Source organism: Hypanus sabinus, chromosome 8, assembly GCF_030144855.1.
Source record: "Hypanus sabinus isolate sHypSab1 chromosome 8, sHypSab1.hap1, whole genome shotgun sequence".
Taxonomy (NCBI): Eukaryota; Metazoa; Chordata; class Chondrichthyes; order Myliobatiformes; family Dasyatidae; genus Hypanus; species Hypanus sabinus.
Genome location: NC_082713.1, coordinates 84875379 through 84899425, shown reverse-complemented (window position 1 = coordinate 84899425; position 24047 = coordinate 84875379). Strand labels below are relative to the sequence as shown.

General features: G+C 38.7%; 1 protein-coding gene and 1 long non-coding RNA gene across 9 annotated transcripts in view; one reads left to right on the top strand and one right to left on the bottom strand.

The window, feature by feature from the left end:
- Positions 1-16380, bottom strand: part of hdx (highly divergent homeobox) — a 153722-nt gene extending 137342 nt beyond the window's left edge. For 2 of the 8 annotated variants that reach the window (XM_059977454.1, XM_059977453.1), the window contains exon 1: positions 14834-16378. The gene's annotated coding sequence lies outside the window, so the exon portion shown is untranslated. Of the gene's footprint in view, positions 1-14685 lie in introns of all 8 variants that reach the window. The other 6 variants (XM_059977455.1, XM_059977458.1, XM_059977461.1 and 3 more) reach the window with 5 other exon arrangements.
- On the top strand, positions 15069-22738 carry LOC132398278 (uncharacterized). Its single transcript, XR_009513601.1, has 4 exons — positions 15069-15156; positions 16406-16486; positions 16593-16648; positions 20323-22738. It is a non-coding gene; the product is annotated as an uncharacterized LOC132398278 (long non-coding RNA).
- Positions 22739-24047: the final 1309 nt, after the last annotated feature.

Sequence of the window (24047 nt, the reverse complement as noted above, 5' to 3'; positions counted from 1 at the left end):
CTCAGGGGCTGGACAGCCTGCAATCATTGAGGGAACAATAAATTCAAAATTGTACCAAGACATTTCACAGGATAATGTTTGTCACCTAAAGCTTAATAGGCATTGGATAATGCAACAAGACAATGATCCGAAAGACAAATGTAAATTTGCGGTTTTGGAACGGCCAAGTCAAAGTCTTGACCTTAATCCTACAGAAATATTGTGGAAGGACCTGAAGCAAGCAGTTCATGCAAGAAAGCCCACCAACATCCCAGAGTTGAAGCAGATTTGTAAGGATGAATAGCCTAAAATTCCTCCAAGCTGATGTATAGGACTGCAGCATTACCAGAAACATTTGGTTGAAGTTAATTGCTGTACAAGCGGGTCACACCAGTTACTGAAAGCAAAGATTCACATACTTTTCCATCAGATGCATAAATGGACAAGTATAATGTTTTTGTGTCATTTAACTGGGTTCTTTCGATCTAGTTTTAATATTTGCATGAAGATCTGATCATATTTTAGGTTATATTCATGCAGAAATAGAGAAAATTCTACAGGGCTCACAAGCTTTCAAGTACCATTGTATGTGTTAGTCAAAGATAAGAACATGTGGTTGGTTTTATCAAATGTGAAAGCAAACTAAAGTGTTACCCGACAAAGATAACAAATGGTGTGGTTAATGTGCTAGTAACCTCTGACACAGTGTGAATGCTGCTGGGCTACAGCGAGCAAATCATTAGCTGGCCAAAAGACCTTGAACAAAGTTGACATGAAGTTTATTCTAATATTAGTTGTTGTTATACTTTTGAAAATTTCCCTCAACTTACAATGACTACTAATATTCATGCTAATATGCTTTGTCAGTTTACATCTTTTTACTTGTACAATTGTGACCATTAATAAAATAGTTCAAACCCATGCAAGTGTGCCTACTAGTCAACCTAACCATGACAAAATCCAATGAATACTTTGAATATATAGCCTCTGATATTTTCAGAACTTAAGTATTTTTTTCATTCTTTAATACTTAATGTAGATATCACCAACTTTTCTGCCTCTGAATTTTCTAATGTAATGATTCTAAATGTGTAATTTGGAATCAAAGGGGAGACTGTCAGATTAGACTAAATAACTTAGCGGTATTTACTTTGCAGCTTAACAAATTACCTGCTAGTATTTTTTAAATAACTATTTATGTAGCGGTTCCTTGAAAACAAACCAAAACAGCAGTGAGACTAAGTCAGGGTACCTGACACAGTAGGACAGACTTCCAAATAACTTATTTCCAAATCAAAGAAAAGGTATGTTTGATCCTTTAATATGAAACCTGCAAACATGAATAATCTTGCAGCAATAAAAAAATTAATAAAACTAAATTAGTGATATAACCATTCAAATCAACACAACTAAACATAGTTATCAAAATAATAAAATTAGCAATCTCATTAGTATTCCAATAACGGCCAAATTAGCATTCTATGTGTAACAAATTGGTGTATTTAAGCAGTCCAATGTTCCAATTAAGTCAGCAATCATCCCCCATTCACTCTTCACTAAACAACTTTTGAAAATACAGAACTATACTCATTTGCTTTTACCACACCTCAACTGTCATGACAGATTACCATAATAAATGCGCAACAAACTACAATGCAGACAGAAAATAGATATATGGCTCCAACAACTTAGTGGTCACATATTTATATACAATTGTTCAATGTGTCCCACACTGGTTGCATTTATATGATTTGGAAACTTCTCTTTGTATTGCATTATTTGAATAGGGACTATCTGGCTGGTCGTCTCTCACTTACAAATTTGAAAGGAATATTACTCATCTCTAGGGTATAAAAAGAGCTGACCATGAAATGACCTCCACCATCTTTTCCTTCTCTCTCCCTTAACATGCTAGACTTCTATCGTTGTCCATTTCTCAATTTTTTTTGTTCTGTAATGCTTAATAAAACAATCACGAAGTTTTGTGCCCCTTTCTTGTCTTCCAAAAGAACCTTGGATTAAAAACATCAGAATCCAATAGTATCATGTTGTAAGCTTACAACCAACTGTGGGAAGATCTGCAAAATACAAAAAAAATCCAAACCAAATTGTATACTTTTTGTACTGTCAACATGGAAGCATTACATCAGTGGGATCAGATATGAATTTCAAAATATTGCAGAGTGAATGTAAGTTTCTTCAAATTAAGGACTTGATTAACATCACTAGACACAATAACCTTCTGAAACCTCTACAAATAATAAACACAATATTTTGTGACAGGCTTTTGAAAACACATCTATATCAATCTCTAACTCTCATTACATTTTCAACACCTTAAAAAACATTCCATTTTGGAGCCAGACACCATTAATTAATGAACATCACCAAGCCTTTTAAGTGCTTGCCATAAACGCCTGGTCACTCCAACTCATGGCCAAACTGTATACTTTTAGCCACAATCCCTAAATGATAACATCCCTTCCAAAGAAATTAACTTCATTCTCCCTCCCCTCTCATACTGGTGGCTGGACAAGTGACTAGTGAAGTTGGGGTTTGAAAGCCTTTGGTTTCAGTTGCTGAAAATATTTAGCAGAGATTCTATCACCAAACCATTGGAACACTGGCCTTTATTGCAAATGGCGTTGGAATTTAGAAATAAGAAACTTTTGACACAATGTGTGGAGTGTTGGTGAGGCATCATTTTATCTGAGAGTGATATAGTATCATTGAAGGCAATCCAAACCAGAGTGCCATGGTTATTCTCTGGAATGGGAAAATATCCTATCAAGAGAGGCTAAACTAGCTGGTGTGGATTCTTTGTTTTAGAAGAGTAAGAGGCAATCTTATTGACAAGGAAATCTTGAACAGTTAGAAGATAGGTGCTAGTCACTTAAGAACAAAGTATGAAGAAATTATTCTTCATACTTATTCATAATCTCTGGAATTCTCTGCCCCAGACTTGTGGAAACAAGCTCATAATAAGTAGTTAAAGAGGAGGTAGATAATTCTAAAAAAAAGACTAATGGAGTCGAGTGTTATTGAGGATCTGTCACAGAAGATGAACCAATGTCCTAGAGTAGTTCCGATATGATCATACATAAGTTTAAAAATTCCAAATAATCCATTTATGCTGCTATTTTGTGTTCTTGTACTTCTAAGTCAAATTATTTTTAAATAGAGACTAATACCACTACCCGCCTGCACTTAGTTGATTTTTGAACTACTCTACATATTTTTTTCTACTCTACATATTTTCTCTACGACCACAGAGAAAATATGAAAAATTACAGAACTTTACAACAGTCTTTGGCACAAGTAAAACAATTCTGAAAAGCAAAGAGGTTTTCAAAAAATTAAATAAAAAGTTTCTAAATATCAAAAAATATACTACAAGGAGCAGTAAACAGTGAAAAACTAAATCAAATCAATATTTGGTGTGATCACTCTTTGCCTTTAAAATGGCATCAATTCTCCCAGAGACACTATCATGCAGCTTTAAAATAAATTGTCTGGTAGGTAATAATTGTCTGGCAATAAACTTGCCACAGTTCTTCTGCAGACTTTGGCTATCTTGCTTGCTTCTGTCTCTCCAGGTAATCCCAGAAAATATCCTGCCGAAGGGTTTCGGCCCGAAACACCAGCATTTTGAGTATGTTGCTCAGATATCCAGCATCTGCAGATTTTCTCTTATTTGAAATCAGCTTCCATGATGCTGAGATCAGGGCTCTGTGGAGGCCATACCATCTGTTGCAGACCCCTTGTTCTTCTCTTCACTGAAGGTAGTTCTTTGTGACCTTGGCCGTGTGTTTGAGATCATTGTCCTACTGCAGAATGATGTTGGGATAGATCAGACACCTCCCTGCTGCTATTGTGTAATAGATGAGAACCTGCTTGTACTTCTCAGGAATAAGGATTACATAATTGTGACCAGATCACTAACTCCATTTGGAGAAATGCAGCCCCAAAGCTGCAGGAAACCTCCGCCATGCATCACTGTTGGCTGCAGACACTCATCCATGTAGTGTTCTCCAGGTCTTTTACAAATTGGCTTCTGTTTGAGCCAAAAATTTCAAATCTGCACCTGTCAGTCCAGAACACTTGCTGCCATTGTTCAGCACCCCAGTCATTATGTTCTTGTGCACAGGTGTGTCTCTTGGCTTTGTTTCCACTTTTGAGAAATGGCTTTTTGACAGCAGCTCTTCCATGAAGACCATTTCTGACAAGACTTCTCCAGACTATAGAGAGGAGTACTTGGGTTTCAGTGGTTTCCGTGAGTTCAGAGCTGATAGCAGTACAAGACTTCTTCCAAATTAGAAAGGGTGACAGATTAATGTATCGCTTGTCTGCTGCACTCAGTTTCCATGGCCAACCACTGCATTTCTGGTCTTCAACCATTCCTGTTTCTTTATGCTTCTTCTGAAGAGCTCAGACAGCACATATTAAAACTCCTGCATGATGTGAAATTTCTGCTTAGGAGACCTTGCTGATGCAGGATGACCACCTTGTGCCCTGTTGCTATGTCTATTCCTGCCATGGTGTTAGAATAAATGAAGGTTTACATCTGCCACACCCTCACCTTTTGGTTTAGGTGTCCTTTGCCCAGTTTGATTCCTCTTCACCTGTTTCTGTTTCAGTTAATCAGTTTAGCTCATTCAACTCATTACATCATTGATCATTAGCACATTTGTTATCTTTGTTTAATCATTTACTGGGCTATGTACCTACAGAGTCATCAAGTTTTTATTTGGAAAATGGTCTATTGCATGATATGCAACTTTCCTTAAGGAAATACAAAAATTTCTCTAACATTTAATTTTTTGGAAAATGTATGTTTGGAAAGCCAAATTTGCACACTAATGCAGAAGACAAAAAAAAATCTAAAACAATATCTATATAAAAAAATAACTCAGGTGCCTTAGACTTTTGCACAGTACTATACTAGATCAAAACTGAGCCATCAGGCAAAAACTGAACAGGCCCAGGATCCTAGCATAAACAGCTGAAAAGTTTTGCTGGACAGTTCGATCCATTTTGATGATACAAAATTTAAAACTATTATTGATTAACCTTTACCCAAGGGGTTTAGTTGCCATATATGGACTAGATACAAAACGTTCACACACAGGATCAATTGTTGGAATTCCCATGTAAAAGAAATGATTCAGAGGTTAAATTATTAGACCATGACTTAAGAGACCTGCACTGACAATCCAGTGACAAGAGTTAAAATCCACCAAGCTACGTGTGAGATTTAAATCCAATTGACATACGTTAATTTTAATAAGCCTGTATTAATAATGGTGATCTTGAAACTCATATGGCACAGTAGCGTTGCAGTTAGCACAATCACTTCGCACTACCAGCTTTAAGACTGGCATTCAATTCCCAGCACTGTCTGTAAGGAGTTTATATGTTTTCTCCATGACTGCGTGGGTTTCTTTTGGGTATTCTGATTTCCTCTCACATTCCAAACACTTAGTTAGGATTACTAAATTGTAGGCATGATATGTTGGTGCCAGAAGCATGGCAACATTTGCAGGCTGCTCAGCATAATCCTCACTGATTTGATTTGACACTAATGATGCATTTAACCATATAATTCAATGTACATATGACAAATAAAGCTAATCTTTAACTACTTTGTAAAATTCCTTAAACTGTTCCAAAAAAAACCCATTTGATTCAAAAATGCCATTCAGAAAAGATAATCTACTTCTCGTATGTTATGACTTCACACTAACAGCAAGCCTGCTGCTCTTTGAAATAGCTGAACAAATCATTCAGTTGAATCTGTGTAAAATTTCCAACATCAGTTCCCTTGGCATTTAAAGGCTCAAAATTTATAACATCACTTAGAAAGGAAATTACAATTTTATCACAATTGCAATTAAGGCAAATTGATCAAGAACAGAGTATTTCTCCACGATGTATTCACGGTATGTTCTGCAGAACTACAATACAAAAATAAGAACGAGACAATTGGTCCAAACACTCCTTCTCAGCACTTTGGCTTCTATCAGGCCTCTGCCACTTACCTTAGCTAAATCAGCATAATCCTAATCCTCTGTTCCCCTCTTCACATGCTTCTTCAACCACTTTATGCAATAGTTTACTGTATATTCTAATCACTCTTTGTGCTAAGAAATTTCTCTTCAATTCTCTACTGGATGTTTTGGTGACAACTTTGTATTGTTAATCTCAAATTATACTCTTCACCACAAACAGAACTTATTCTCCTCACTCTATCAAAATTTTCAGATCTTAAAGAACTCTATTAGATTTACTTTTCCAAAACAATACACAGAAAATCCTACACATCCTTTTAAAAGGTGATATAATCTTTATAAACTTAGTTTGCGCTTACTCAAATGTCTTTAGATTTCATAATACGGCGAAGAGAACTGCAGACTTTATTCTTAATTTGCTCTAACGAAGGCACAAAATAGGTTAATTACAACTGTCATCCTTCTCAATTCCATTCTTCTGAAAATAAATCCAAGTGTTCGTTACTTTGATGGCTTAGCTAGCCTCTCGCATAACTTTTAATGGCTGGTGCAGTTGCAGTCTGTCCCTCTATCCAGCAGGAATGTCGTATTTCTTATAATACCTCTTCAGACCTATAAAGAACCTTCCATCTGGCATCTACTTACATTCCATTTCCTTTGCCAAATATTTGCCCATTCTACAAACTTATTCATGGTTTCCTACAATCTGTTCCTGCTTCATTCTGCCTATACTTCTCTCCCAATCAACATCCACTATAAGACTAAATTTCTAATGTAAAGCGTGAGCAAGAGCAATCCTAGCACTGATCCTGATGGAATATCACTATCCATGTTCTTACACTATGAATAGCTACCAATTCATCCCATTCTTTGGTTCATACCCTGCAGTCAGCCAGAAATCTCTTCCACAATGTATGTACTGACTCCATGTTCCGCAACTACGATATACAGTCGCCTCTCCTTATCACGAGGGATTGGTTCCAGGACCCCTCACAGATACCAAAAAAAACGCGGATGCTCAAGTCCCTTATTCAACCTGTCTCAATGCAGTGAACTTAGGAAACAGCGGAACCCCAGACCTTACTTAACCTGTCTCAGTGCGGTGGACATTAGGACCTGGTGGCCAAGCTCTGAATCCACAGTGTTTCTGTTCACGAAAATAATCACGATCACGATTGAAAATAAAGTGGAAATAATAAAACTATTGGAAAGAGGTGAGATGCCATCGGTCATTGGAAGAGCATTAGACTATGGTCGGTCAACAATCAGAACAATTTTAAAGAATAGTGAGAACGGCCCTGCCCCGATGAAAGCTACAATTATTACTAAGCAACACAGTGGTTTAATTATTGAGTTTTGGGGTTTTGATCCTCCACATCAACCAGGCACGGATGGAGAGCGTGCTCGGGCGTGGTCTGTCACTGGATCGAACTTGGGAACTTCTGTTCCCGAGCCTGGCGCTGCAACAGATGTTCTTAAGTGTTTTATATGCATAGAAAAGTAAAAAATATACTATATACTAAGACAAACAGTTGACTAACTGATGCTAAATAATACCAGATGTACCAGTTCCAACTTACTTAGTAAGAAAACTTCCAATTTTTTTTTTTTAAATCGATCCCGATCCACGGTAACCTACGCACATCCTCTCGTATACTTTAAATCATCTCTAGATTACTTATAATATTTAATACAAAGTAAATGCTATGTAAAATAGTTGTTATACTGCATTGTTTAGGGAATAATGACAAGGAAAAAAAAGTCTGTACATGCTCGAACAACAAGTGCACTTCTGGGTTTTCGCGATTGGTTGAACTCGCGCACGTGGAACTCGCGTATAAGGAGGGCCGACTGTATTAGCTTATTGTAGAGAGCATTATCACAGATAGTTTGAAAGTCTAGGTAAAATTACATCAACTAGGTTATTAACTCATGAATAATTGACACTGCCACAGATATCCAAAAAGAAAGATTTCCCAACAGTAATTTCTTTCAATTGAACATCGACAAATTGCATCCCTTTGAATTAAGGCATGTTTGATGCATATTTTTACTACCATCAGTGTGAAGCAAACGGTATTTTTGCTAACACTAGCTTTTTAATTATAGGGCATTAGTTCAAAACTTGTTCAACTGGGCTGAAGTGTAAATGTACCTAAAAAATGTCACCTGTTACTCTAAACAGTATGCAGCAGATCTTAAAATTTATACAGCCAGGTGAATTATTGTCCAACTTTCCACCTTTCAGTTATATCTATACTTCAAGTGTTGTACAACAAGCTAGAACTAATACAATTACAATATGTTTTGGGTGCCTGTGATAGTTCATTCATACCGAGAATCTTTGATTCATCAATCACTAAAAGATTTATTATTGGTGCCTCATCAAATAAAACAAAATGACATTGAGACAAAAGCTGAGGCAACTGAAGCCCTCCGTTGTTTGGGGTCGATCATGGATGTCATGTGCCAGCTATCTAAATGATACACAAGCCTGGACAGCAAGCTGTTGCCAATGTAACAGCCTCCCTCCCCGCGCTCTATACAGCTGATGAATCCAGAGACCAACACAGTTTGGCACAAGTGGTGTCACAAGAGTTGCCAGTCAGCGTCTCCTGAGGGATTGCAGACTTTTGCTCGTGGTTTAATCCCAAAGCCTTCCCTGTGAGTGGGTTTGAGATCAGTGTTTTGCTTCTCCTAATGAGCTGCCAACCATGACTGAAGAGTCCCACCTGCCCCAAGTGACTGGTTTTACAGTGCCGGTAAACTGCCTTTGTCCCTTCTGTCAGTAGAAACTGTTCCACTGGGCTAAGCCACACATGAAAGCCAAGAGCTGAACTTGGTTGTCAGAGGCTATTTGAGACGCACGCCATTGGGAGCATTTAATAGTGGAAGCTTATCCCCACTACCACCCACAGCCCTCCAGCTCTGACCACCTTAAGAAACCAAGTTGCTATAAATGCAGTGACTCAGGTGCAAGGGGAATAGAGACATTTAGGGAACTCTGGCAACTGAAAATGCAGACATCAATATTAATTAAACTTCTGAAAGGACAGAATTAGTGGAACTCAGAAGGTTCTAGGGCTGGAAGTACCTGGGGAGTGATTACAGAAAGCACAGACTTGGGATACAGTTTCAAAATTCCCACCCTCAGGCTGTTGCTTTTAACAATATAGGGCTTCTTGCAGAGTCAATGGCATTCATTGATAATTAACATGATGGTTTACATTAAGCAGAAAAACAAATAATAGTTTAAAGATATCGGATAAATCATGTCAAGAGGACATGATTTGAGAGTTAGAGGGCAAAAGTTTAAGGGTAACACGAGGGAGAATTTCTTTACTCAGAGAGCGGTAGCTGCATGGAATGAGCTTCCAGTAGAAGTGGTAGAGGCAGGTTCGGTATTGTCATTTAAAGTAAAATTGGATAGGTATATGGACAGGAAAGGAATGGAGGGTTATGGGCTGAGTGTGGGTCAATGGGACTAGGTGAGTGTAAGTGTCAGCATGGACTAGAAGGGCCGAGATGGCCTGTTTCCATGCTGTAATTGTTATATGGTTTTATGCAATAATCAAGTCTAGGGATAACAAATACATGAACAAATTTTTTGAAGGGAAGCAAGGGAGTAGTCAGGCCATACTATAGAAGAAAGGACCTTTTTAAAAAAGAAAATTGTTGGTATGTTGGCCTCGTAATTGTCGTGAAGTATGACATTCAGGTTGCAGCTTCAGATATTGAGCGGGGAAGGTATGGAGGGAACATTGTGGTATGGAATGATGATCAAACTTTCACTTTGCAGTTGTTTGGAGGAGGAACTTTGAGCAAGTATTGGATGTTAGCCAGCTATTCTAACAATTAAAAGATAAGAGACATCAAGAACGACAGTGGGATGCTGAAGAAAATAATACATATATTAGGACAGAAAACAGATACAGCTCCGATGACAAATACCCAAAAGTAATCCCACAAATGTGGTCCCATTCAACCAGATAGCGGTAAGAAGTATTCACAGGAAGACAGAATTATCAGTGACTTATATGACATGAAATTTGTTGTTTTGCATCAGATTTGTGGCCCTGCCGGTAAAGAATGGCATCAAAACAGTAGAAAGATAAGACATTGGATTGGAAGATGTTGAATCCTTGTGGAGTGAGTTAAGAAACTGCAAGGGTTAAAGGACCCTGATGGCAATTATATACAGGCCTCCCAACAATAGCAGTAATGTGGATCACAGATTACAACAGGCAATAGAAAAGGCCTGTCAAAAGGACAATGTTCTGATGAGTGATGGGAGATTTCAACATGCAGGTTAATTGGGAAAATCAGGGTAATGGATCTCAAGAGAGTGAGTTTGTTGAATGCCTACGAGATGGCTTTTTAGAGCAGTTTGTCATTAAGCTGACTGGAATGAACTGAAGGTGATTAGGGAGCTAAAGGTAAAAGAATCCTTAGGAGGCAGTGATCACAGTATGATTGAGTTCAACTTGAAATTTGATAGGGAGAAAGTAAAGTCTGACTTAGCAGTATTTAGGTGGAGTAAAGAACATTTCAGTGGTATGAGAGAGGAGCTGGCCAAAGTAAATTGGAAGGAGATGCTGGCAGAGATGACAGCAGAGTAGCAATGGCGTGAGTTTCTGGAAATAACAAGGAAGGTGCAGGATAGATGTATTCCAAAATCAAAGAAATACTCAGGCAGCAAAATAGTACAACCGTGGCTGACAAGGGAAGTCACAGCTAATATAAAACCAAAAGAGAAGGCATACAGCAAAGCAAAAATTAGTGTGAAGACAGAGGATTGGAAAGATTTTAAAAACCTACATAGAGCAACTAGAAGAATCATTAGGAGAGAAAAGATGATATATGAAAGCAAGCTAGTAATTGGATAGTAAAAGTGTCTTCAAGTATGCAGAAAAAGGACAGATGATAGTGGATATAGGACCACTAGGAAAAGAAGCCAGAGAAATAACAGAAGCCAAGGAGATGGCAGATGAACTAAATGAGGATTTTGCATCAGTCTTCACTGTGAAGACACTAGCAGTGTACCAGATGTTGAAGGGTGTGAGGGAACAGAGGTGAGTACAGATACTAATACAAGGTAGAAGGTGTTTAAAAAGTTTCACTTTGCTTAAAAAGCTGAAAGACCTAAGGGTACACAAGTCACCTGGACAAGATGAACCGTACCCTAGGGTTCTGAAAGAGGTAATGGTAGAGATTGTGGAGGCATTAGTAATGATCTTTCAAAAATTATTGGTCCTGGCATGGTACCAGAGGACTGGAAAATTCCAAATGTCACTCCACTCTTCCAGGAGGAAGGCAGCAGAAAGAAAATTATAGACCAGTTAGCCTGATCTTAGTGGTTGGGAAGATATTGGAATCAATTGTTAAAGATGAAGTTATGGAGTACTTGGTGACACAGGACAAGATAGGACAAAGTCAATATGGTTTCCTTAAGGGAAAATCCTGCCTGACAAACCTGATGGAAATCTTTGAGGAGATTACAACTAGGATATATAAAGGGGATGCAGTGGATGTTGGATATTTGGACTTTCAGAAGGCTTTTGACAAGGTGCCACACATGAGACTGCTTACCAAGTTAAAAGCCTATGGTATTACAGGAAAATTATTGGTATGCTTACAGCATTGGCTGATTGGTAGGAGGTAACGAGTGGGAATAAAAGGATCCTTTTCTGGTTGGCTGCCAGTAACTAGTGGTGCTCCGCAGGGGTTGGTGTTGCCACCATTTCTTTTTATGCTGTATATCAATGATTTAGATAATGGAATAGATGGCTTTGTTGCCATTGGCAGATGATATGAAGAATGGTGTAGGGGCAGGTACTATTGAGGAAACAAGTAGGCTACAGAATGACAGATTAGGAGAATGGGCAAGAGAGTGGCAAATGAAATACAATGTTGGAAAATGCATGGTCATGCACTTTAGTAGAAGAAATAAATGTGCAGACTATTTTCTAAATGGGGAGAAAATCCAAAAATCTGAAATGCAGATCACCCTAAAGGTTAACTTGCAAGTAGAGTCGATGGTGAGGAAAGCAAATGCAATATTAGCATTCATTTCAAGACCTCCAGAATACAACAGCAGGGAAGTGATGCTGAAGCTTTATAAGACACTGGTGAGGGTTCAGCGGAAAGTCACAATGAAAGGGTTATTATACAAGGAACCTTGATATCTCTGGGTCTGTACTCAGTGGAATTCAGAAAGATGGGGGGGGGAGGGGTTGGAATCTCATTGAAACCTTTTGAATGTTAAAAGGCCTAGGCAGAGTAATGTGGAAAGGATATTTCCTATGGTGTGGGAGTCTAGGACAAGAGGGCACAGTCCCACGATAGAGGGGCGTCCATTTAAAACAGAGATGCAGAGAACTTCTTTATCCAGAGGATTGTGAATTTGTGGAATTTATTAACACATGCAGTTGTGGAGGCCAGGTTGTTGGGTGTATTTAAGGAAGATTTTAATAGGTTCTTTATTGGACACAGCATCAAAGGTCACAGGGAGAAGGCCAGGGAGTGGGACTGAGGAGGGGAAAAAAATGGATCAGCCATAATTGAATGGTGGAGTAGAATCGATGTGCCAAATGTCTTAATTCTGCTCCTATGTCTTGTGGTCTTATGGTCTAAAGTGGTTTCTTTGACACTGGCACATTATTAATAACCACCAGTTCAATACCATGGTAAAGGGTAGAAACGAGGAGCCCTTTGGTATAAAATCTATGAAACTTTAGAGGGAAAAAAACAAATATGGAGGAAGGTTAATTGAAAGGCAATGGAAGAGCAGGGAAAAAAGTCAGATAACAATGAACTTGCTGGGAATTGGGAATAAGGTTGGAGCATAGTGGACAAAATGAATGGATGAAAAGACAATAAAAACATCACAAGTTGTTATTATAAACAGCCAAAGTTAGTTTGAAGTGGACAATGTCAAATATTCAACCTTGAGAAAGCAATTTATTACCTGAGTCTGTACTGTTTTGATTTGGTGTCAAATCATTTTGATAAAGAGCCAAATACACTGGAAAACATTTATATTGAGTTAGAGCAGCTGAACTAAGGTTATAGTGAGGGCAAATGAATTAAATTTACTGTCGTTTGGTAGGACCATAATAACAATGCTATAAAGACAATGTGTGTACCATTCTGATTAGAGTTTGAGGCTGGTACAGGAGAATAAACTCAAAACACAGTTTTCTATGTAAAATGCCACTTAGCATCAGCAGTTTACCAAAACAATTTTGAAAGTATCAAAGGTGTTACCCAGTATCACATGAGGAAAAGTTCAATGGATAGGAAAAAGGTACAAGGAGGAAACCTGCATGGGACTTAGGAATCAAAGCAATAACTAGTTGTCTTTAAGTTACTTAGATGCACAATTTGCTTCCTTACTCCAAAGTCAAACAAGTGCATGCCAAAGACTACAATAAACTAAGACACAATGTTTTATTTTTATGAGTACAAGAAGTCAATTAGAAAAAAAATGTAAAATCACAACAGTCCTAATCCCATTAAGAAACTCAACCCAATTCCAGACATACCCCTTTCATTGTGATAATTATTACAGGAATTTATCCTTATTCATACAGCTACACCACAATAAGGCAAGAGCAATATGCAGTGGGGCTCTCTAATCCAAGCTACTGTAATTGCCATTTACTTTCTTTACAATACAAATAACTATTTTACAATAAGACTTCGACAAAAAGGTTAATTTATTTATAATTTTAACTGCAGTATTCAAGGAGCATAAAAGATTGAAGCAAACAAATTTAAAGGAATCAAAACCTACATTGCAGTGCTTTGAATTAGATCATGTTGCACATTAAATTGTATGATGTGCTTTGAATCAAATCATGCTGTGCAAAATGATATTCTATCAATTACATTTCTGAGTATTAAACAAATGCTGAACTGCATTGCACTAAATTAGTCTATTGATTTGATACATCATGCCAAGTTAATTTGCACTGAATTTTAAGAGATTATGTTGTGAACTTTATATTCCGATTTCTTAATTACTCTGCAATGGCACAAAGAGCTTTCACACAACAGTTTAAACTGATGCCAAATTGTATTGTTACTCGTGACATTCTCTACTATAATTATGCAAAAACAATAATTCTGTCGCACTGTGTGATGCACTAAACTACATTAGTCCCAGCGTGCGACTGCCCTATATAACAATGCAATGTTTTGTACTTCGCTGTATTTGTATGTGCTGAACAACGTTTATATTCCACACAGAGAACGTGTTGTACTCCCTCGGTTTGCATTAAAGCAGACTGTGTTTTGGTTACTCTCGGATCATTCCAGAAGACTGCTGCACTACGCGCTAATTACCCCCACATTCAGAGCGCCTGGCCACTGTGCAGGGCAGACAGGATGTTGTCCCCTCCCCCACACGTGACAGCCGCCAGCCACATTGCGCATGGGCAGAGTCAAGCGCCCGGGCCGCTCCGCTTTCGTGAAATCTTCCCTGAGCAGCCTAGCACGCGACAGAGGGAGGGAAGAGTTGGAGTGAGGAGTGCGATGGGGTAGGGACGGCCATGAGGAGGAGTGGAGGCCGACGGGGAGGGGGTGGCGGCGGTGTGGAGCAGCAGCGCGGGCCAGTTAACGGAAAGTTTGCGCGTGGCGGCGCCATGACTTGATTTCGGAAGTCTGAACTTGAATATTCAATGGGTGGATGACCTACCAGCAGCCGGCGGGCAGGCCACACTCAACTGCCAACTTTAGCCACTTTTACCGACCCTCCTGTCCACCACCGCAACCCGAGAAAGGCGCGGGTTGAGAAAAAAACTTCTAAATTCAGTTGAATTCATGGTAAAATCAGCTGCGCGTACCTTGAAGCCCTGCAAAAATCAGAAGAATATCAATTCAGCAGAATTCTGCTCTCCGAGCCAGACAATAAAATCAACCACGTCCAATCACACCTGCTCTCATGATCATGACGTACATAGCAACATCAGCCAATGGCAGCCCGCCCTGCGCTGAACCTACCAAATGACTCGAGCGCCGAGTGCGCATGTGCGGTCGGAAATAATCTCCCTCGCCCCGGGCGTTCTTACTCCATGGTGTTGCGGCCCGGGCAGGCTCCAGTTTCTGAAACAGAAACATTAGACTAGATTCCATTAATCGAGGCTTCAGAGTGTGCATAAATCATGAGGTAACGATTAAAGAGATTGGTGGCATGTATCATGGCCCTTTAAGTTTTTTCCCTGATTAACGCCATCAGTGCTTTTATATTATAATACAACCTATTAATGCTAAGGCAATACTTTTAAGCATAGCAATTGAAATCAAGATTGAGTGTTTTTGTTTCTAAATCAATTTATCAACACAGCCTGAAGAGAGTTTTGGACTTCTTAAGTGCTGTAATCATCGGACTTACTAAGAGTTCTAGGGTATCTCTGAAAACATGGAGGTATTTAAACAGTTATATTAATTTGGTTCTTGAAGCCTGGGCTGTTGTTCAATGTGATCATAGTTAATCCTCTATGTTAACACTATATTCATACCATGCATCTTGATTTTTTTTGTGTCTTTAGAAATGTATCCATCTCCTTAAATAAATTAATTTGCTTGGCCAAGAATACTGTGGGTTCAACATCCTTGAGTGAACATATTTATCCTTGTCCAAATTCTGACTTTGCAGCCAGGAGAAACAACACCCAGTCTTGCAATGGACCACGTACCTTTTTAATAGCTTGCTGTACTTGTGTTTGCTTTCAGTGACTGATTTACAAGGTATCTGGGTTCTTTGGTACATCAACAAAAGTTTGGGAAACTATCACCTTTAAAATATGTGGACTTCACATTATTCATGTTATACTGTATCTGTTCACTCACTCAGCTTGTCCAAATTGTTTTGAAGCTCTCTTCACAACTGCATCAAGTTCTATAGTCAGCAACTGAGAAATAGGAATTTTTGATTCGCTCATCAAAATCATTGTATACTGTGAACAGCAGAGCTCAACCACTAATCTGTGATACCCAATAATTACCACTTGCCTTACAAAAATAAAGACCTATTTATCTTTATTCATTGTTTCTTGTCTATCAGCCAGACCAGATATTTGCTTATGTGTAAAACTAAAACCTCACTCAACCAATGCAAATCTGAATCCAACCTTGGTCTCGATGAAGAGTCTTGGCCCAAAATGTTGACTGTTAATTCCCCTCCATAGATGGTGCTTGACCTGTTGAGTTCCTCCAGGATTTCATGTGTGTTGCTTACAATTTCCTGCATCTGCAGAATCTTTCGTGAATAAAGACAGAATTTTTTTAACGTAAAAACAGAATGCTGTCTAACATACGGAGTAACCCAGCATTTTCTTATTTTTTGTAATTTTAAAATCCTAGTGTGTGCAGTTTTCTGATTTTTCAGTTTCTTTTAATACCTGACTCAAATACAGTACACACAGTTCATTAATCCGGCCTGGTAACCATGTTTCGAGGAAGTGGATTCAGTAAGTGGGACAGAAGACACATTGCAAGTAAGCATGTTAACTCTAACACTGTCAAACGAGTACTTATCTAAGGCCCATAAGTTAGAAAATCTACACCACCAGACATTCAGTAATACTACTTGTAATTCAACAGGTACTTTGTTAAGACACCAAGTTACACAACTACAACACCGAACATTCAACAAACAGGTACGTAATGAAGTGTGCACATGGGACCTCTTATCTGCAGCACTTTTTCCCAATGGTTTTTCAGCTCTGATTGTGATCGGTCTGATGGGAGCCCATAGCTAAAAAAGAGAGAGTGTCCCCCACACACACTTTTATTATACCTCTGGGGGTGGCCAAAACCAGAAGCTGGTGCCATGGCAGGAGAGCCAGCCAATGGTAGAAAGCTGCCACATCCTTTTGATTGGAGCAGTCAGTGACCGAGAAGGTGGAAGCAACTTTTGACTGGCAGGTAAGTTAACCCTTTATGTTACACCATCATCTTAAATGAATTAGTGCATTTATTTACAAGAAGCAAACCTAGCCCAAATACTTAATAAAATTGTTACAGAATGGAAGGAGACCATTGAGCCTGTTGAATCTATATCACCTCTGGAAAAACACAAATCCTGTCCCATTCACTAGGCTTTTACATTATTCTGCAGATTTTTTTTCCCTTTCAGGAATTTATCTAACTCTCTTTACAATGTTTCAGTTGAGTCTTTCATTGCTATGGCTGGCAGTGCATTTACAGACCTTAGCCATTTTACAATTTTTAGCTTAAGTCCAAATGGCTTTTTTTTTTGCCAATTACCAGGATGCACAGAGTAGAAAAGGGTCCTGTGACCTACCACATCCAAACCAAAGCTCTTGCCCATTTCCATTAATCCCATTTGTCCGCATAAGAAGTGTATCGTGTGAGTGCCAATTTAAATGTTGTGTTTAAATGCCTCTTAAAGTTATATCTGATTCCATCATTTCCTCTGACAACATGTTACAGACACTTTCTGTGCAATAATAAGTAGGCAACTGCACCAGTACGAAGTAGGCAACTGCACCAGAATTCATGATTCGATGCCAATGTTATTAATATGTCTTTAGTGCTAAGAAAAAATAGCTGAAATGCCTCAAGAGACAGGAACAATATGATGGGTGCATCAGAAGCTGTGGGAATCCATGCAGCCATTCCAAACTTGTTCATTTGTCCATAACTCAGCCATTTGGCTACTTCTGCTGCACTCGGGAGACATCTTACAAAAGTCTATTGCTTTCAGGCTTTAATGCATCTGTACTCTTTAGAGAGAATTACGGATATCTGTACTCCGTTTGATTGCTCATGTATCTATCTCTGGTTTCGTCAGTAATTTGTTACTTGTACATTTGAGTCGCCTCTCAAGCTTTTAATACATTTCGTTTGTTATTAGAAACTGTTTCTTTCTATTTACTCTTGTATATCTACGCAATTTTAATTACCTTCATCTCATACTCTTAAAGGCTTCTTTGTTCCAAAAAGAATGGCCAAAATTTCTCCACACTAGGCATGTAACTAAAAATCCTCTCCCTGGAATCATTTTGGTGAATCTTTTTATATCCTCTTTAAACCTTTACATCTTGTTAAAAAGTGCTTTGCTCAGAAATGGGTGCTCCAGTTGTGGTTGAACCGGTGTTTTATGAAGATTTGTCATTGCTTCCTTCCTTGTATATGCAATGTAACGCTTTCTGAAGTCTAGGATCATATACAGTGGCATGCAAAAGTTAGGGCACCCCTGGTCAAAAGTTCTATTACTGTGAATAGTTAAGTGAGTAGAAGATGAATTGATCCCCAAAAGTCATAAAGTTAAAGATGAAACATTCTTTTCAACATTTTCAGCAAGATTAGTGTATTATTTTTGTTTTGTACAATTTTAGAGTGGGGGAAAAAGGAAAGGAGCACCATGCAAAAGTTTGGACATCCCAAGAGATTTGAGCTCTCATAACTTACACCAAGGTCTCAGACCTTGATTAGCTTGTTAGGGCTATGGCTTGTTTACAGTCATCGTTAGGAAAGGCCAGGTGATGAAAATTTCAAAGCTTTATCGATACCCTGACTCCTCAAACCTTGTCTGAACAATCAGCAGCCATGGGCTCCTCTAAGCAGCTGCCTAGCACTCTGAAAATTAAAATAAATTATGCCCACAAAGCAGGAGAAGGCTATAAGAGAATAGCATAGCGTTCTCAGGTAGCCATTTCCTCAGGTCATAATGTAATTAAGAAATGGCAGTTAACAGGAATGGTGGAGGTCAAGTTGTGGTCTGGAAGACCAAGAAGACTTTCCAAGAGAACTGCTCATAGGATTGCTAGAAAGGCAAATCAAAACCTCTGTTTAACTGCAAAAGACCTTCAGGAAGATTTAGCGAACTCTGGAGTGGTGGTGCACTGTTCTACTGTGCAGTGAGACCTGCACAAATATGACCTTCATGGAAGAGTCATCAGAAGAAAACCTTTCCTGCGTCCTCATCACAAAATTCAGCGTCAAGAGTTTGCAAAGGAACATCTAAACAAGCCAGAGGCATTTTGGAAATAAGTCCTCTGGACTGATGAAGTTAAAATAGAACTTATTGACCACAATGAGCAAAGGTATATTTGGAGAAAAAAGGGTGCAGAATTTCATGAAAAGAACACCTCTCCAACTGTTAAGCACGGGGGTGGATTGATCATGCTTTGGGCTTGTGTTGCAGACAGTGACACAGAACATTTCACTGGTGGAGGAAAGAATGAATTCAATTAAATACCAGCAAATTCTGGAAGCAAACATCACACTGTCTGTAAAAAAAAGCTGAAGATGAAAAAAGGGTGGCTTCTACAACAGATTAGTGATCCTAAACACACCTCAAAATCCACAATGGAATATTGATACCTCAAGAGGCGCAAACTGAAAGTTCTGCCATGGCCCTCACAGTCCCGAGACCTAAACATCATCAAAAATCTGTGGATAGACCTCAAAAGAGTAGTGCATGCAAGACGGCCCAAGAATCCTTTTGCAAGGAAGAATGGGCAAAAATCCCCCAAACAAGAATTGAAAGGCTCTTATTTGGCTACAGAAAGCATTTACAAGCTGTGATACTTGCCAAAGGGGGTATTACTAAGTACTGACCATGCAGGGTGGCCAAACTTTTGTTTTGGACCTTTTTCCTTTTTTGTTATTTTGAAACTGTAAAAGATGGAAATAAAAAAAGTGATCTTGCTTAAAACATTAAAGGAATGTGTCATTTTTAACTTTATGCCTTTTGGAAATCAGGTCATTTTTTATTCGCTTAGCTATTTACAGTAATAGAAATTTTGACCGGGGTGCCCAAACATTTGCATGCCACTGTATATATGCTTTCTAATTGTTGCCTCTACCTGCCCTGAAAGTTTTGATAATTTGTGGACAAATACCTCTAGTTCTGTGGTATTTTAGTCTTTTTAGATTGTCTCTTTTCATTCTTCATTCATACTAAAACTTCACATTATTTAATTCATCTGCCATCTATCAGTCAATTCTACCTAACTTTGTATTGAAGTTTACTTGAAATCTATTCTATACTTCTTCACAGTCTCTACTACCCTCTCCCAATTTTGTGTAATCTTCAGATTTGGGAACTGCCCTGTACACCCAAATTCAGGTCATTAAAATATTCTATAGAGTCATACAGCATAGAAATGGGCCTCTCCACCCACAATGTCTGAGCTGGCAATCAAGTACCAACTTTTACTTAACCTGTAGCCTTCTGTGTGATAGCTTTTCAATGCTCAACTAAGTGCTACTTTAAATGTTGTGAGAATGCCCATCTTCTCTCCCATTCCCCCTGGTAAAGCATTCCAAATTTCAGCCATTGTTGTTTCTCACTCTCTCTCAGGTCCTATACCACCAGGTTCAGGAACTGTTACTACCATCCAATCATCAGGCTCCTGAACCAGTGTGGAAACTTCACTCACTTCAATACTGAACTGATTCCACAACCTATGGATTCAATTTCAAAGACAACTACAACTCTTATTCTTAGTATTATTTATTGATTTTTTATTATAGTAATTTTTTTTGCATTTGTGCAGATCTTTTGCACATTGGTCGTTTGTCAGTTTGTGCAGTGTTTCATTGATTCTATTGAATTTCTCTGCTCTACTGTGAATGCCTACAAGAAAATAAATCTCACGTACTTTGTTGATGAATTTATTTTGAACTTTGCACCAAAATCTCTTTATCTTTCAGTAATTCATTATATCCAACCATTCAATGTGTTTATCCTCACCATATTAATCCTCACAAAATGCACTACCTCTCATAATTAAATTCCATCTGCCATTGCTCTGCCCATTTAATAAAAGTTTATCGATACACAAGGGGCTACAGATGCTGTAATAAGAGAAAATCAAAGTGCTGGAGGAACTCAAAGTCAGGCAACATGGACAAGGATGATCAATATTTGGGGTCGACACCTAAAATCAGAAGTGAGAGACAAGGTGCAAGATAGGCAGTATGAAGAGATTAGGATGGGGTAGAGATGATGGTGGTGAGACGGGCTGACAGGCGGTACATGGAACTAAGTGAGGAGGGAGATAATTGGGCAAATAAAACTGGTTGAGGAAGGGTTGGAGTTAAGACATGCTGGCTGATGGATGATAGGTAGAAATGGATAAGGGAAGAGAAAGGGAGAAGGTAAAGTCAAGTCAGGAGTGGAGTGTGGAGTTAAGGGCAGGAACATGATGGTGATAACTGGAAGCTGCAAATGCTGAAATCTGATAAGTAAGGAAGATGATGTGGAACCAGACTAGGGCAGAATGATATGCAGGTGCAACCAGTTAGGAAAGAATAAGAGACCTATAGGTTAAGTGTTTAGGTGATAGGCAGATGGTACTGTAGTGGAGGGGAAGGAAACTGAGTGATGGGGGAGTGGGGCTGGGAGAATCTAGGTGTATCAAAAGGAGCAAGAAAAGAGCAGAAGGACTTCAGGTATTTGAAATTGAAAAATTCTATGTTTATATAATAAGGCTGTAGATGACCAGACATGAGATGTTGTTCGAAGATATACATCCAGCTCCTTTGATTTCATCTGCAGCATTTAATGGTCTCGATGTGGATTTTTCTGCATCTGCAAGACCAAATGTAGACTAAGCGACTGTTTTATGGATCATGTGTGTTGTGTTCACAATGGACGATTTGAGTTCCCATTTGTATGCCATTTCAACTTTACTCCCCATTCCCATACCGACCTGTCTATTCTTAGTTTTCTCCACAGCAAGAATGAGCTAGATGCAAAGTAGAAGAACGACAGCTCATCATAATCAGCTGAGTTACATAATTGCTTTGTACTGCTGAGGATCTTCACTAACAAGCTGTACTGAAAAAGGATCTCTCCAGGCATGGTTTATTCTGGAGCACTTTGCAATATACTATAGCAGAGATGTTACTGAACCCTCTTGCCTTTGTTATGTATTCAACCATGTTTTTTTTTTCACATGGGGTGAATCAGATTTGCTGTCGACTAGATTTTATGACAGTGAAAGCCTCAGAAGGAGCATACGTGTCCAAATCAGGCTGAAGTTTGTTGCAGATGCTTCAGCTTTTTGCACACAATTGGTCTTCACTGTTGGAATGGGTTTGGAAACTTCTCTTTGTGTTAGTTACCTAATTATCCACGCTGCCTTCATGTTGACCAAAGTCTGAGGCTGTACTGTGATCTGATTTGCTGGTTGTGAGATTCTGCTGTTTTTACTCTCAGTATGCTTGTGGACCTTGTTGTAATTTGGCCATCTTTGCACTTCATTTCTTTGCACATATGGTACTATCCTTCTACATTCCTAGCTGAAACAGAGGTGATCGACTGGCCTGATGGTAACATCAGAGTAAGGGACGTGTGGCCAGGCAGTGAGGTTACTGGTTGTGGTATAGCATTTCTGTCAAAAATAGTTCGAGCTATTGGATCTGTTCTGGTTCAGTCCCATTTAGCATGATGGTACCAAGAAATGATATATATTTTTACTACTAAATTATATAATTAACTGGATTTAAATTTCTAAGTTGAAATTTGAACTTGAGTATCCAGATCATTTGTTTTGTATTATTAGATACTTAGTCCAATGATTAAACCACATACAGTAGTTCCTACTCTCCAATATTTAAAACCATATTTATTGAACTGTAATACAGTAATGATTTCTCTCGCAACTACTTTATACATTATGTATATGTGTTGTATGTACTGTTTGTGCACACTTGTCCGGAAGAATGTTTTTTTTTTGGTGGTATACATGTGCACAGTTGAATGACAATAAACTGAACTTGAACTTGTACCTGCTGAATATTTCCAGCATTTTCATTTTGCATCTCAGACAGTTCCAGGATCAATCACATGAATTTCATACTATAAGATGAAGAGCATTGCTCAAGAATTTTAAGCCTTGAATTAAACCTTGGACTACCAGTCACATTCTTCCAATTAGTATGAATTACAGGTGTCAGCTTGGCATATGCATACTAATTCTGCCATTGAACCAGATGCTAAAACTTGTGTTCTGCCCCATGACTTGAGAAAATAATCGTGGCTAATATTTCAAAGTAACACTGAGATACTATTTTCAGGTCAGTAATTCATGAGAACTGGAAAATGTTAGAAAGGTGACATGTTTTAGATAGATATTGAAACACGGAAAAGATGATTTTAAAAAAGCATGTGATTGTGTCGAAGATAGAAGTGATTAAGTTACAAACAGGATAATGGTTCCAAGCAAGGAGTTCCCTCCAGTGTTCACTCAATGGAAGAACGTGCTGGAATAGACCAAGACTACAATCATACCACTTGGATTTGGGCAATATATATATAGTTTTTTTCTTTTACTTTGTTACTGTATGCTTTCCTAAAAGTGGAGCCATATGTGCAATGTGTTGTTGGGAATGTGTGTTGCACCTTGGCTTTGGAGGAACGCTGTTTCATTTGGCTGAATGATAACTGGAATGTGAAAGTGGAATGTTAATAGCACAAGTACAGTAATGCTTTTGATCTCTCTGCTTGCCACTTTTTCAAGAAAACAGCAATTAGTTCACACTACTTATAACTTGTAGCCAGCTAGTGGTATAGAGCTTCAGCGCCAGACTTAGAGGCCAGTGGTCCTGGGTTTGAGTCTGGCCAGCTTCTTGCATGCCATCCATGCTGGGTTTAGCATTGAGCTAAGAACTTGGCCTCTTAAAAAATAGACAAATGCTAAGGAACCGACAAAGAAAAGGCTGCCTGATGTGCCACAAGGTGTGAAAAGAAGCAACATGTAATTTGTATACTGCACTAAATAAAAACCATACTTGCATTTAAATGTGCAACAGAAATCATAAAGCATTTTTGAAATTAGAAACATAGAAAACCTACAGCACAATACAGTCCCTTTGGCCCTTACCTTTGAACTACCTAGGCTTGCCCATAGCCCTCCATTTTTCTGAGGTCAATGTACCCATCCAAGTGTCTCTTAAATGATCCTATGGTTTCCACCTCCACCACCGTCACCAGCAGCCCATTCCACTCACTCACCACTCAGTAAAAAGACTTACCCCTGACATCTCCTCTGTACCTACTGCCAAGCACCTTAAAACTGT